This window comes from Lissotriton vulgaris, chromosome 3_1 (assembly GCF_964263255.1).
Source record: "Lissotriton vulgaris chromosome 3_1, aLisVul1.2, whole genome shotgun sequence".
Taxonomy (NCBI): Eukaryota; Metazoa; Chordata; class Amphibia; order Caudata; family Salamandridae; genus Lissotriton; species Lissotriton vulgaris.
Window position 1 is genome coordinate 67,284,557 of NC_141689.1, and position 15,106 is coordinate 67,299,662.

The 15,106-nt window shown below is 48.3% G+C and overlaps 1 protein-coding gene across 1 annotated transcript in view; it reads right to left on the bottom strand.

Annotated features, from left to right (window-relative positions):
* The window catches only part of CCT7 (chaperonin containing TCP1 subunit 7), a 139,340-nt gene that overhangs the window by 75,923 nt on the left and 48,311 nt on the right, over positions 1-15,106 (bottom strand). The gene's annotated exons all lie outside the window — the stretch shown is intronic.

Below are 15,106 nucleotides of genomic sequence, written 5' to 3' on the forward strand. Positions count from 1 at the left end.
GCAGGTCAGTCTGGAACCATTACGAAAGCTATGGGCTTGTTTTAGTGGCAATGGATGGATGATGACAGTACCGTTTATTCAACAGTGTCAAGCTTGTCAGAATTCGGATAAGTTTGAAAACCTGGGATTTAGAGGTTGTTCATAGCAAATTTCCAGAATAGGCATCGAGAGAATCGGCAATGGATTTGTTTGGGCCCTATGAGAGTTTTTGAGCAAGGTAAGGTGTATGTGCTAGTTATTATTGACTGACTATGTTTCAAAGTGGGCAGAAGTGAAATGGATATCCAAACCTAATATTGATGCTGAGATTGATTTTTATTGCAAGAATTCTTCAGGAGAGATGGATTCCTGTTTCTGTAGTGACTGACAATGGTGTACAATTAATATCTATTAAAGTGGAGTAATACTTTGTGGTACTAGGTGTTAAGAGTGTACTCACAGCTTTATATGCGTCCAATATGAATGGCCTAGTTGAGAGGTTCAACAGAGTGATTGTGGAAGAGATTCAAATGGCTATTAAAGCCAAGATTGATGTAAAGAAACAGGTCTGATTTAATATTGTCATATAATTGTACCCCACATGTGACTACAGTGTTTCCTCCATCTATATTGTTGAAAGGATGGGAACCAAAACAAGGTTTGAATCCCAGTTGGTTGGTTGATAAGTTGTGCAAATGAAGTATGAAAACTATTTTTAATGAAGCTTGGGAGAATGTTCATTCAAAACAAAAGATGGGTTGCCTACCAGAGTGAGATAACTGGTATATAAAGTTTGATCAATTAAAATTTTACAATATATGCTTATAAAAGACACATGTAAAGACAGATTTATATTAAAAAATGTATGGTTAAGCAGAAAAATATGTGGTCATTTTACAGGTAAGGCATTCATCATTTAAGAGTTAAGCTTGTCATCACGATGTATCTCATATATAAACTAATTATAAAATTCGGACTTCCCCGGCATCTGGAAAAATGAAAATCATATTAAGCAATTTCACTATTGTACATATCGGACTCACACCTTTTTTGATAATAGTTCTGCAATTTTCCTCTGCACGGTTACGAACGTCTACTCGCAGGAGTCCCATTTCTTTTTTACCATTAGTATGAATTTTACAAAAGCAGAGTTCAGAATTATATCCGTCGATTGTAGACCTCTCATAACCGCTTGTCTACAGGACCGAATTCAGTGCATGTTAAAGTGGCTCTGTAGTGGCCCCCTTCTTTCTTCCTTCAAGTCCGGACATATGCAAAGGAGGTGGATGATAGTTTTATTCTCCTTTTTTGCATAAACGACAGGGAGTCAGTTCAGTTGTGTGCAGCCATGGCATTGCCTGGGAAGATCCTGGGAGAAGGCCAAATCATGCTTTTATAAAGAATTTTTTTTATTTTTGAAAACCAAGGAGTAGTTTGGCCATTTTGTAGTCGTTCATGATCATCCATGCTGTGTTGTTTTTGCAAGAGATTCGTTTTACGGCTTGGTGATGCAGTAAAACTCAAACTACCAGGACATCTTACCAAAGGTTGTTCCAGGTTTTTTAAGCCATGGAAGGTAGTTAGGATTGGGAAAGCATCAGTGTTGCTGAATAATGGTTTAAGTTGGAGTTTTACACGTTTGGCTTCGGTCAATAAAAATGTGTATGCGCAAAGTGTGGAAGATGTGGTTTGACCCGATTTCACTTCGGATAATGTTTGCTATCCAGAGAATGTTTGCAATCATGAAGAGTTTTGGACAATGCTGGTAATTCAAAAAATGAAATAGACAATGGAAAAGTGGATGCAGAGTCTTGTGTTGCAAATAAGTCTACCTGTGTTGAAGGCAGATAGGCAGGATGCAGTATTGGGGTACCCAAAAGTATGAATGTTTGTTTGTTTGTTTTAATTTAATGTTGTGAGTGTGAAGATTTCGCTGTGTGTTATTGAATCCTCACTACAACGGCACTTTCTATAGACAACTTCTTTAATTTTCCAAAAAGGTTGCAAGTCGTCAAAAGTCCTTTCCACGGGCCATCCATCCACAAAAAATCTTTTAGTCTAATTTAAACTCCTCTTTTAAAGAGGCTTCAATCCATTCATCTTTAAAAAACACTTGATTCACAGATATGATGACATCAATGGATGCCAAAACACACACTTCACACTGTCTGCACATCATTGGTACCATTCAAAGACAATCTCGATAAAAAAAAATCTGCTCTAACATTTTGTATACCAGGTAAGAAAACTACATCAAAGTTATATTCAATAACTCTAGCTGAAATTCTTATCAACCACCTTTTCTTACCCCATTTTTCATTAATAAGGAAATCAAAGGCTTGTGATCAGTTCTCAACTGAAATTATTTTCCTCATAAAAATTTCTTAAAATGATCCACAGCTCATGCACAACTTAGCGCATCCCTCTATTGTTGAATATTTACATTCAGCTGTAGTTAACGGTCTAGATGCAAAGACGATAGTGTACTAAAGACCACCCTTGCACTGACTTAATACAGCTCCTAATCCAACAGAGCTGGCATCCACAGTCACAATACTCTGTAATTATTGTGAAAAAGCAGATAATAGAGCTTAATTAATGAGGTTTAACTTTAAATGCACGATCCTGGTCTTGACCGAAGACATTGTTTTAAACAGTATTCTAAAAAGGCAAGTCAAATCACTAGCATTTTTGACAAACCATGAATAATCATACATTCCCAAAAATAATCACAACTGGTACTTCTCTTTCAGAACCTGATTTTTTTTGCTGCCGACAAATTTTTTTGGTCTGATTTCACATGACCACGGTTTTCAACTTCTGAAGTCAATAATATAAATTTTTCAAGCTACAGTCATACCGCTGTTCTCCAAAATAGCTAACACTTTATCCAAAAGTTGAAAATGGTTCTCCAACGTATCAGTGTACACCAGTGTGTCGTCCTGAATATAACTACACCCTCAATGTCCCCAAACAATACATAAGCTCTGGAACACCGAGGCAGCAGACGAATGACCAAATGCTATCCTAGTGTACCCGATGGTCCCACCAGGAGTGATGAACTTTGTAAGTTCCTGAGAATCACTTGTTAAAACAACCTGGTTGAAGCAGCCTAAATCAAGTGTGGTAAAAAACTTCGCCCGGTTCAACTTCGCAAAAATCTTGTGAATGCATAGTAAAGAATGACAGTCCACAACAATTTGCTTGTTAACTAATCTTAAATCAACACACATCCTCAATTTACCACTCTTTATCATAAGAAGAACAGTGGGCGACACCAATTCCGTTGCTTGAACAGGCTCAATGACCTCTTCTTACACATCTTTAAGCATGAGTGATAATTCTCCTCTTACAGACAATGTAACTTGTCTAAGCTTGTGTTTCACTGGACAAGATTTTTTGTTAAGACAAATCAGACAGTGAAGCCCTCAATTTTACCTAGTTCTCCACAAAAACATTTTTGTGTGAATCCAACAACTTTTCTTATTCCTAGTGGTGATACTCCTAGCTGATCATCCACATTATCCACAATGCAAATTGGATTCTTGGCACCCGAATCCAAGTGCATACCAAGTTTGACCTAATGTCTCCACCGCAACAACTGTGGACAATCAATGGCAACATACACTTTACCTACAATAGACCTACCAAGAAATCAATTTTCAGCAATGAAGTATCCAAACATATTGATTTCCTTTTTTGCAGAAACTTTTGATATCATTGAGTTCTAAACTCTGATCCACCCAATGTTTGTAAAAATGTGCCTGCTAAAATAGCAAATGGTGACCCCGAGTCAGCCACCACATAAACCTTTATACCCTCAGTAATAATCTCACACACAGATGGAGTATAAGGTTTGGTAACGACTCCACAAGTGGACATTTTAGATACACCTGTTTTGAGATCATGTTCACCAATCTCTACAATCCCTAGCAGCATGTGTTCTTTAGCCACTTCTGCTTTGGTTCTACTTGTACTTACAACACCCTTCTGTTAGTGAAAGACATGCCTATATTTCCAAAATGCCCAACTTTTCCACATTTAAAAACATTCTTTGTTCCTCGCAGGACACATTCTAAACGGAGACAAATGAGTAAATATACTTTTTGTCTATTGAATTTAATTCTATAACTTATCTCTAAACAAACCAGCGGCTACATACAGTCTTAAAGGAAGAAATTGAACTTTCCACATTCTTGGCTATATCAGTAGTTTATTGCAAAGAAGGATTTTGCTGTGGCAATATTTGTTCATGAATCCTTTTGTTAGCAGATGGAATAATTTGTTGATAATGAATGTAAGAATCTACCCCCCCCTCCTAATCCACAATCTGCAGCCAAACACATTAGTGTAGAAACACACATCCACAGTCTTATTCGGCTGCTACTGTAGAGTATCCAAGTAGAGTGAAAATCTTCTAAAATATGTGGTTCCGGCGTAAATCATTTCTTAAGTCTATCCAAGGCTTCTGTAAAATAATCATAATCCCCTGCATCTGTACCAGCTGAAGGTTGTAAAAATGCTAGGTGTTCAAAAAATTCCTCAGCCTCCATCCCAATTCAATTTAAAAGTAGGGCTTTTTTTCCTCCCAGACTCGAAGGAATCACAATTAATGGCCAACATAACCGTCTGAGCTATTTATGCAACGTCATGCTGAGCTGATCCTGAAAAAAAACACAAAAGCAGAGGACTGCCTGAAGTCACTCATTATAGCTTTAAAATTATGTAGATACCCTAAATTTTGCAAAAAGCAATTTATTCAAAGCCCTCTTGAAAAACCAAGTTGCACAGAGCCCACTAGCTAGGATTTGCCACGTAATATAATATTTCCAAAAGTCACGCAAGACGCATGTAATGCTCCATCATACATCCCGCCATCAAAACAATAGGAACAATTAACTGTAACCTGAGCAGTAGTTGACCAGAATGTCACCAAAGAGCAGATCGCTTTGTGCCTTTAACAAGCAGCTGTAGTAATCACACAATGAGCTCTTGAAAACCCACACATGTTGGCTAGCGTGTCTCAACAAAAAGCTATTTCTTGTGGCAACACAGCAGTCGTTAAAAAAACCACACGTAGAGGAGGTTGTTTTTTCCCTCTTACTTGGGGGGCCTATGGAGTACAAATCTAGCCTAGATGCAAAGTAGGAGGTTTTCAAAGCACTGGAGATAACATGTCAGTACGAGCATGCTCAGATTCAGAAACATCTTTACTAAAGTCTGTGGTGAAAGACGAAATGTAGAGAGACCACCAAAGAGGCACACAAATCTATACACAAAACATGAGATGGAGGGAGTAGGTATGTGAATGCGGAGCTGAAGATTAAGAGAAGCACTGGGAAAAATGATGCTTTTATTTTTATAGAAATGAGTGTGGAGGTACGTCTCTGGTGACTGAGCAGGGGGAATCAAGACAATCCAGCTTCCACTAAGCATGTGTTGTGTGAAGAGAGGTGATGGCTTCCATGTAGGTGGTTTGGTTCAACTGGTATAGACTTGCTTGAAAATAATGCAAAGTAATTCTGACGTGGTATGGGCAGTGAGAGGTAGCCGATGAATAGGTGTCAAAGTAGTGGCGAGGCGGTCCCTTATCTGTTGGCTAGTGATGAGACTGGTAGCACAATGGAAACCGTCTTTAAGAGGGTGATGGGTAGACTCTAGGACAGAGGTCTTTAAACTGTGGGGCACGTCCCCCCTGGGGGTCCGTGAATGGTTTCCAAGGGGGGAGCAAATGCCTCTGCAATTACAAGCAAATGAAGATGGCCTGGAACTGCGGCTTTGTTCATTTGCCACATTTCCAGACTGTCTTTGTTTACACACAGCCCTTTAAATTGAGACTATAAAAAGATTCAGGGTGCCCTGAAGAGAGGTCACAAAGTGTCAAGAAGTTGGCTAAAAAGAAAAACAGGTAAATAGTTTAAGTATTTTGTAGTTCACAAATACGGTCACTGCAGAGTATGAAACCCCAGCACCACATAATTGAAACCTAGCTGATACTTTGGGGAACAGTGAACTTTGTACTGATAGTGCTGCTAGGTCCCAGCCTGTGACAGAAAGCACTTTGGATATGTACGTTATTTGTTTAACCGTGCATAATACACAGTCTAGCTTAGGATGCTGCAAAATGATGCAGTGTTTGAGATAACAACCCGTTCCTACAAAATTTAGTTTTGAGTAATAAGTAATCACACTGCACCTAGTGCAAAAAATGTTATAAGTATCTCACTTAGTCCAGAATTCAGCTAATAACACCCCTATGTAAACTCTAAAGAAAAAAAATCTTTGCCACCATGAAGCATTAAGCAGGGCCACTGGAATTATGTGGCAAGAGAGGACCAAATTATGCATCTGTTAACTCAATTATGCAAGAAAAGGTAAATTAAGCAGCATAATATAGCACATTTTGTGATTAGCTCAACTACATTTTTTTGTCATTTTTACTCATGGTAACATTGTCAGGGGGAATATTAACCCCTTCCACACTCATGACGAGCTGGGCTCGTCATGGTGTAGCCTCCTCGTACACTGATGACGAGCCCAGCTCGTCATGAAATAAAGTAAAACAGCGATTCCCAGCACAGGAGGGGAAAACGCATAGCAGCCATGTGGTTATACCTCATTAGTACCAGTTTGGCACCCAAAATAAGCAACTGCAAGGTGACCAATCAGCCTTTATAAAGGGCCTTCTACTCTTCCGGAACACGTCGCCAGCCATTTTAAGTAACATTGGATTTGTTTGGACTAGAATCAAATGTTTGTTAACATCTGCAGATTATGCAGTAGATGATGGATTATGTAGCAAATGCAGTAAACCCATAACTATGTGGAAAACTATGCGGAAAACGCTGCGGCCTCAGAAACTCAATTCTAGGGGCCCTGCTTTAAGTAACCCAATCAATTAATGGCTGGTAAGAGGATGTAGCGTAACAGCCAGAGCGTCCAACTTTGAAGCTGGGTATAAAGGTTTGAGTCTTGGCGGGAAGCTCAAGCATACTGTGATTCTAGGCAAATCATTTAATCTCCCCGTGCCTGAAAAAAAATGAACGTGCCCGTCTGTAATGCAACTGGTGCTCATGTAAAGCACTCTGATACCTTCGGATCGAGTTGGTGCTGTATAAAACAAGGCTTTCTGTTTTCAACTGTCTGCACGACCACCCCACCCTTGCTTTCAGGCAGGTGCACCTCAAAGTCAGTATTAAGTAGTCCTGGACAGTTGCTTTTATAAAAGGCGAGTCCAGGGGGTGGCAGGGAGAAGTCAACAGGTTTCCGTTCAGATGCAGAGCCCTGATCCTCTCAACCCCCAGGGCCTCAGAGTATTGGTCTAGGATAAAGAGGTGTGGATTTTATTGTTTTCCATTATTGTTTTCCTGCACCTTGCTTATACTGTTTTGTTTGCCATCTGTTGTTTTTGCCCTTTTTTGGTACTGTCTGCGCTGTTGCTCTATCTCTCTGACCCCCTGTGCCGCCCGCCCCGCTCCCCGCTTCCCGCCGCCGTGCTCGCGGCCACGCCCCCTTTTCCTTCTGTGCCCTCTCCATCCTCCCGCCTCCCAGTTGCTCCTCCCTCCCTCCATCCCTCCCACTTGGCCATAAATGGCGACCGCGCGGCGCAGGCGGGTGCGACCTGTTCTCAGGATTCCCCCGCGCCGCACGGCCACCAGCTGTTGTGTGCGCACCCCTCCTCGCTGCTGCCCGCAGCCCAGTGGAGCCTGCCACTGCCAAGCCTGCATGCCACGCCGATCCCGCCCCCCGCCGTATTAGCGTGTTGTGTTGATTTTATTGTTTTCCATTGTTTTCCTGCACCTTGCTTATACTGTTTTGTTTGCCATCTGTTTTTGCCCTTTTTTGGTACTGTCTGCGCTGTTGCTCTATCTCTCTGACCCCCTGTGCCGCCCGCCACGCTCCCCGCTTCCCGCCGCCGTGCTCGCGGCCACGCCACCTTTTCCTTCTGTGCCCTCCCCGCTCCCAGCTGCTCCTCCCTCCCACTTCGCCAAAGATGGCGACCGCGCCGATTGTGCGCCTATGGCGCGCCAAAGGTAAGGCCGTCTGTGCCCGTCCGCGCCTGGACCGCGCCCAGCGCCAGGACCCCTGGCCCCCACCGACGCAAGACGACCCGACAGACCTACGACGCCGCCGCCGCCCAAAACGCCGGCCAGAACCCCGCCGGCTGCCGGGCCGCCCCGAAACGCTTCCACGGACCCTTCACCTGCAAGTTCACCTGCCTCCGAACATGCGCCGCGCCCGCCATGCCGAACCCCAGCCGCGACCTCAAGTGCATCCTGCTCAACACGCGCTCCGTCCACAGACACGCCATCGAACTCTGGAACCTGCTCGACACAACATCTCCAGACGCCGCCTTCCTCACCGAAACATGGATGAACGCCTCCTCAGCCCCCGACATCGCCATCCCGGATGGATACAAGATCATCAGGTGGGACCGCATCAACCAGACCGGAGGAGGCATCGCCATCGTCCACAAGAACACCATCCGCATCACGACCGACGCTGACGACATCTACACCGCCGCCGAACACCTCCACTTCCAGATTCACACCGACCCAAAGACGACTCAGAGGCACCCTCATCTACAGGCCCCCGGGACCACGCACACAATTCAGCGAAGACATCACAGACTTCATCAGCCCACACGCCCTCCCCTCCGCCGACTACATCCTCCTAGGGGACCTCAACTTCCACCTGGAGAACAACAAGGACCGCAACACCGTCACCCTGCTGGACAACCTCGGACTCAAGCAACTGGTCAACACCCCCACCCACTACGCCGGCCACACGCTTGACCCAGTCTTCTCATCCAGCAAGCACATCGCCTTCAGCCACTCCACCGGACTTCACTGGACCGACCACGGCTACGTCCACTTCAGCTTCAGAAAAACCACCACCCACCACTACCCGCAACAGGTTCCTCACAGAAGCTGGAGCAAGATCACCGCCGACCAGCTCACCGCCTCCCTCAGCCAGAACCCACCTGCCAGCACACCGGACCCCAACGAAGCAGCCCGCAACTTCACACAGTGGCTGACCGCCTGCGCCGACTACCTCGCACTTCTGAAGAACCCTCCCAGCAAACCCAGAAGCAAGAGGGCCCCCTGGTTCACCGACGAACTCAAGGACTCCAAGAAGACCTGCCGCACCCTCGAGATAGCCTGGCTCATCGACCGGACCACTGACAACATGACCGCCCTCAAACACGCGACCCGCAAGTACCACCAGCTCATCCGCACCACCAAGAAGAAATCTCTGAAGGATCGACTGGACAACAACGCCCACGACAGCAAGGAACTCTTCACCATCGTCAAGGAGTTCTCCAACCCCAGCACCAACGACATTACCCCCTCACAAGATCTCTGCGACTCCCTCGCCTCGTTCTTCCACCGCAAGATTGCCAACATCCACAACAGCTTCAGCACAACATTCTCGCACCCAACCGTCGAACCAACGCACCCCACTGCCACCCTCCGCACCTGGACCGCAGTGACCACCGAAGACACAGCCCGCACGATGAACACCATCCACTCCGGATCTCCAACTGACCCCTGCCCCCACCACGTCTTCAACAAGGCCGACTCCACCATCGCACCCCAACTCCGAGACGTCATCAACACCTCCTTCGACACCACCACCTTCCCGGAGAGCTGGAAGCATGCCGAACTCAGCACCCTCCTGAAGAAACCAACAGCGGACCCCACCGACCTCAAGAACTTCCGCCCTATCTCGCTCCTCCCTTTTCCTGCCAAAGTCATCGAGAAGATCGCCAACAAACAGCTTGCCGCCTTCCTCGAGACGAATGGATCCCTCGACCCCTCGCAGTCTGGTTTCAGAGCCAACCACAGCACCGAGACCGCCCTCATGGCAGCCACCGATGACATCCGAGTCCTTCTCGACAACGGGGAAACATCGGCACTCATCCTCATGGACCTCTCCGCCGCGTTCGACACTGTCTGCCACCGCACCCTAGGCCAACGCCTCAGCAACACCGGCATCCAAGAGAAGGCATTGAAGTGGATCATCTCGTTCCTCGCTGGAAGAACACAGAGGGTCCGCCTACCCCCGTTTCGTTCCGAGGCCACCGAAGTCATCTGCGGCATCCCGCAAGGATCATCACTCAGCCCCACCCTCTTCAACGTCTACATGAGACCTCTTGCAGCCATCGCATGCCAACACAACCTCAACGTCATCTCCTACGCCGACGACACCCAGCTGATCCTCTCCCTCACCAGAGACCCCGACACTGCCAGTGGATGAAGGACAGCCGCTTGAAACTGAACTCAGACAAGACGGAAGTCCTCATCCTTGGGCCATCACCCACCACCTGGGACGACTCCTGGTGGCCGTCAGCCCTGGGCACCGCCCCCAAGCAGACAGACCACGCACGCAACCTGGGCTTCATCCTGGACTCCTCCCTCTCGATGACCAGACAAGTTAACGCCGTCTCCTCTTCATGCTTTCACACCCTCCGCAAGATCTTCCGATGGATCCCGATCGAAACCAGGAAGACGGTCACCCAGGCCCTCGTCACCAGCCGGCTGGACTACGGAAACACCCTCTATGCCGGAACCACAGCCAAGCTGCAGAAAAAGACTACAACGCATCCAGAACGCCTCTGCCCGACTCATCCTAGACATTCCGCGACGCAGCCACATCTCCGGCCACCTGAGGAACCTGCACTGGCTCCCCGTCAATAAGAGGATCACGTTCAGGCTCCTCACCCACGCACACAAGTCTCTCCACAACTTGGGCCCCAAGTACCTAAACGACCGCCTGACCTTCCACACGCCCACCCGCCAGCTACGTTCCGCTAGCCTCGCCCTCGCCGCCGTACCACGAATCCGAAGAGCCACCGCCGGAGGCAGATCCTTCTCCTATCTTTCGGCCAAGACATGGAACTCCCTCCCCATCCACCTTCGGCTGACCCAGGACCACCTCGCCTTCAGGAGACAACTCAAGACCTGGCTGTTCGAGCAGTAGCGGCCCCCCTCCCCCAAGCGCCTTGAGACCCTTCCGGGTGAGTAGCGCGCTATACAAATGCTATGATTGATTGAAACAAGTGCGATTCATAGATATACTCAAAGAGATGGCCCAGAAGAGGAAGCACTGTGTGGGGGCTCATTTTTATGGTTACAAATGGCCAGAGACTGCTTCCTCAGAGAGATACCACAAGGAAGGGGACGATATAAGGGAGCCTTTTTAGGTCTCCGCCTACGAAAGACTGCGCACACGCGCAGTTTCGCTGGGGAGACCTAATATCTTGGAGTAGTGAGGTTAACCCCGCCCCTCTTCTCCATTGGCTGGCCTCCTAAACGCTGGTTTTATATATCTATATCTATCTATCTATCTACATATTCACAGAAAAAAACATAGGTTTTAGGCCATATATAGTTAGGGATTAGCATTTACAAAACCTTAATATACTCGGACAAAACCATAGAAATTCGCATATATAGTTAGATGCAATAACTATATATCGCGCACCCGCAACCCACTGCTGATGATGTCACATATTACATCATTGCGAGCAGCCCGGTGGCAGTGGGCTTGCTTGCAGGAGCTGAGGGCTGCGTTTGAGCATTTTAATTTTAGCGCGCTGTCACGCTGATTAAAAGCGGCGACACGCTTTTTTAAATTGTGATCTTGGTGTCTAACCTGCACTGAAAATCTACAGGTATCTCTAACCTCCTACCTTGCTTCCTAGGGGCTCGGCGGGGCTGGCTGGCAGCTGACAACATCCTAGGCTCCCAGCGGTAGTGGCCGCCATCTTGGTTTGGGCTTGTTCGCCCAACCCCACCCACGCCGCTCCCCCCACGCTGCTCCTCCATTTAAACGTCCCCCATGTGTCAGCGCAGCGGACGGGCGCGCCGTAGGCGCGCCGGAGTCACGCCAGAGTCCAGCCGGTCTGCGCCCGTCCGCGGCATGCCGGGGCAAGGGGCATCCCCTTATGTTCCACCGCTGACGTACTCATCCCTTGATCTTCTTTCCTACTGGAACCCAGGTACCATCAGTCCGCATGTGTCTGATTTGTTGCGAACCCTAAGCCTTCTCTCGAGACCTCCGCCCATTCCTCCTGCCGCCATACCAAGTTCGTCCCCTTTGCCCTGCACTGTTTCCCCCACTTTCTCCCCTCTTCCCGCCCCCCACACGCCGACTTTCAACACCACAGCTGCGCTTCTTAACACCAGATCAGCAGTCAGTCATCAGTATGAGCTATTCGACTATCTTGACACCCATAAACCGGATCTCTTGTTTTTAACAGAGACCTGGTTTAAGGCCGACTCCTTACCTAATGTCTTAGCCGCACTTCCTCCCTCATACTCCATCATCCGAGCGGATCGACCGGAGGGCAGAAGGGGCGGCGGAGTGGCCTTGATAGCTCATACTGATTTCCACTTTCAGATTCTTCCCTTTCCCCCCCCATTTCTGAAGTCGACTGCCTGATAATTTGCGCTAGTTCTCACGCGGCCCCCTAACTGCTGTTCTTATCTATCGTCCCCTCCACCCCACTCCCACTTTTGTCTCCAGCCTCCAGGACATTCTCGCAACACTGGTCGTCAACAACTCATCAGTGTTGGTCCTGGGCGACCTCAACTTTTGGCCCAATGATCCTGCCGAAAGCCCCCTATCCAAAGAATTCACCGACCTTATGACCAGTCTCAATTTCACCCCCCATGTCCACAGCCCCACCCACGTGCACGGCCACTCGCTCGACCAGGTTTGGACCTTGAACATCCCCACCACTTCCCCTACCATCTCCCCTTGTTCCTGGTCGGACCATTCTTTAATATCCTTCTCCCTTGCCTTAGCCCCAGCGGCCAAACCTCCCCTTACCAAGAACACCTGGGTTAGAAAATGGGGTAAGACAGACATGCCATCCCTCTGCTCATCCCTAGTCGATTCCTGCCCCGACCTTTCCGGCCTCACCGCCCCGGCCCAACTGGCCACCATCGATGGCTGGCTGACCCAGGCAGGCGACGATTTTGCCCCCTTGAGGCGGATTACGGTCAAGCGAGCCCATGCAGCTAACCGCTGGTTCACCCCTGACCTTAAAGAGAAGAAATTGGCCGCACGTAGAGCAGAGCGCGCACGGAGAAGAGAATACTGCCCCGCCAAAAAAACCACTTACCTCTCCGTGCTCAAGGCATACAAGCAAGGCATCCTCGATGCCAAGACCTTGTTCTATTCTAACAGGATACTGGCAGCAGAATCCCAAACCAAGGAAATCTTTGCAACAGTACATGAGCTTGCCTCATCTAATAGAGCCACGGCCTCGATCCCCCCCCTCCCAACCGCTCTGCGACTCGCTCAACGATTTCTTCGTTGACAAGGTCGCAAAGATCAAGGCCAACATCCCCCTCCCTTCCCCCGCATTCACCAACCCTTCCCCACCCGCTGTCACTTCCAAACTCACTTCCATCCCCCCCTGACTAAGGCCACGCTCCTCCCCCTGCTCCAAAAGGTAAAGTCAGGCTCCCCCCTAGACTTCGCCCCTGCTCACATCCTGAGAGAAATCTTCCTAAACTGCCCTACTCCTCCCCTCACACTTCTGAATGATTCACTCGGCAATGGAGCGGTCCCCACTGCTCACAAATTTGCGGCTGTTATTCCCATCTTAAAAAAGCCCGGTGCTGACCCTTCATCCCCCTCTAATTACTGTCCCATCTCCCTTCTGCCTTACCTGGGCAAGGTTCTTGAAACCCATGTAACCAGCACCCTGAGCACCTATGTGGAAACTAACCACTGCCTCTCCCCCCGGCAGGCGGGCTTTCGCCCCCTCCACTCCACGGAGAAGGTGGTGACCTCAGTGATAGCCAGCCTACGCGAGGGCATTGACACCAACCTCCCGCAGCCCTCATTCTTTTAGACCTGTCCGCCGCTTTTGACACGGTGGACCATTCCATCCTCCTCACCCGTGTCAGGGCGGAGGGCATAGAGGGCCTGGCCTTTGCCTGGCTTGAGTCCTTCCTGAGTGATAGGGCTCAGGCGGTCCACCTAGCTGGTTTCACTGCTGCCTCCCGTAAGGTAGTATGTGGGGTCCCCCAAGGTTCCTCACTTTCCCCTCTTTTGTTTAATTTATACATCTACCCTCTTATTTTTATGTTACAGCAGCTTGAGGTCACGGTGTTCAATTACGCCGATGACCTCCAGCTAATTTTTGACCTTTCCCACTCTTCCTCATCTTCCCAGAACGTCCAATCCGTCATGTTGTTCATCCAGGATTGGATGAACTGCAACCACCTCAAACTCAACCCGGACAAGACGGAGTTAGTCTTGACCGGAGGTGGTTGCAGTCCCTGGTCCCCTTCCCACTGGCCTCCTTCACTTGGTGTCCCCTCGCTCCCTGTCCCCAAGGTCAAAACCCTCGGTATCTTCCTCAATTCCTCACTCTCCGTTCACTCACAGGTCAATTCGGTTGTTTCCTCCTGCTTTTTTTCCCTCAGAACCATCAGGAAGATCTCTCGCTTTTTCTCTTTACCTGCCCTAAAGATCATAGTGATGGCTATGGTGCTCTCGCGCCTTGACTATGGTAAAATCATTTACAACGGCGCCCCAGCCTACGCCATTCACCGTCTGCAGCTAGTGCAGAACCAGGCCGCCCGCCTGATCCACGGCCTGCCCAAATTCCACCGTGCTACTCCCTTACTGCAGGCACTGCACTGGCTGCCGGTGAAAGAGCGAGCCTTGTTCAAGCGTGGCTGTACCACCTTTCAGGCCAAAATGGGCACCGCCCCGGAGTTCATCTGCTCCGCCATTTAATTTAATTTAATAACGATTTCTAAAGCGCCTGGTGACCCAAGGGCATCCCCGCGCTATAAAATTTGTGATCCTGTTGAGGGGGAAGAGAGGGAGGGGAGAACGACAAGGGGACTTTATTTAGGGAACAGATGAGTCTTTAGTTTCTTGCGGAATGCCAGGTAGTTGGGTTCGAGTCTGAGGGAGCGGGGAAGAGCATTCCATCCCTTAGCTGCTTGAGCGGAAAATTGTCGTCCTCCTGTACGTGTTCTTTTGAATCTAGGGGTGCTAGCTAGGTTCTCATTCTGGGATCGTAGGGATCTGGTTGCTGTGTAGGGGGTAATCATTTTACTGAGAATCGCCGGACCAGATCCGTTGAACAGCTTGT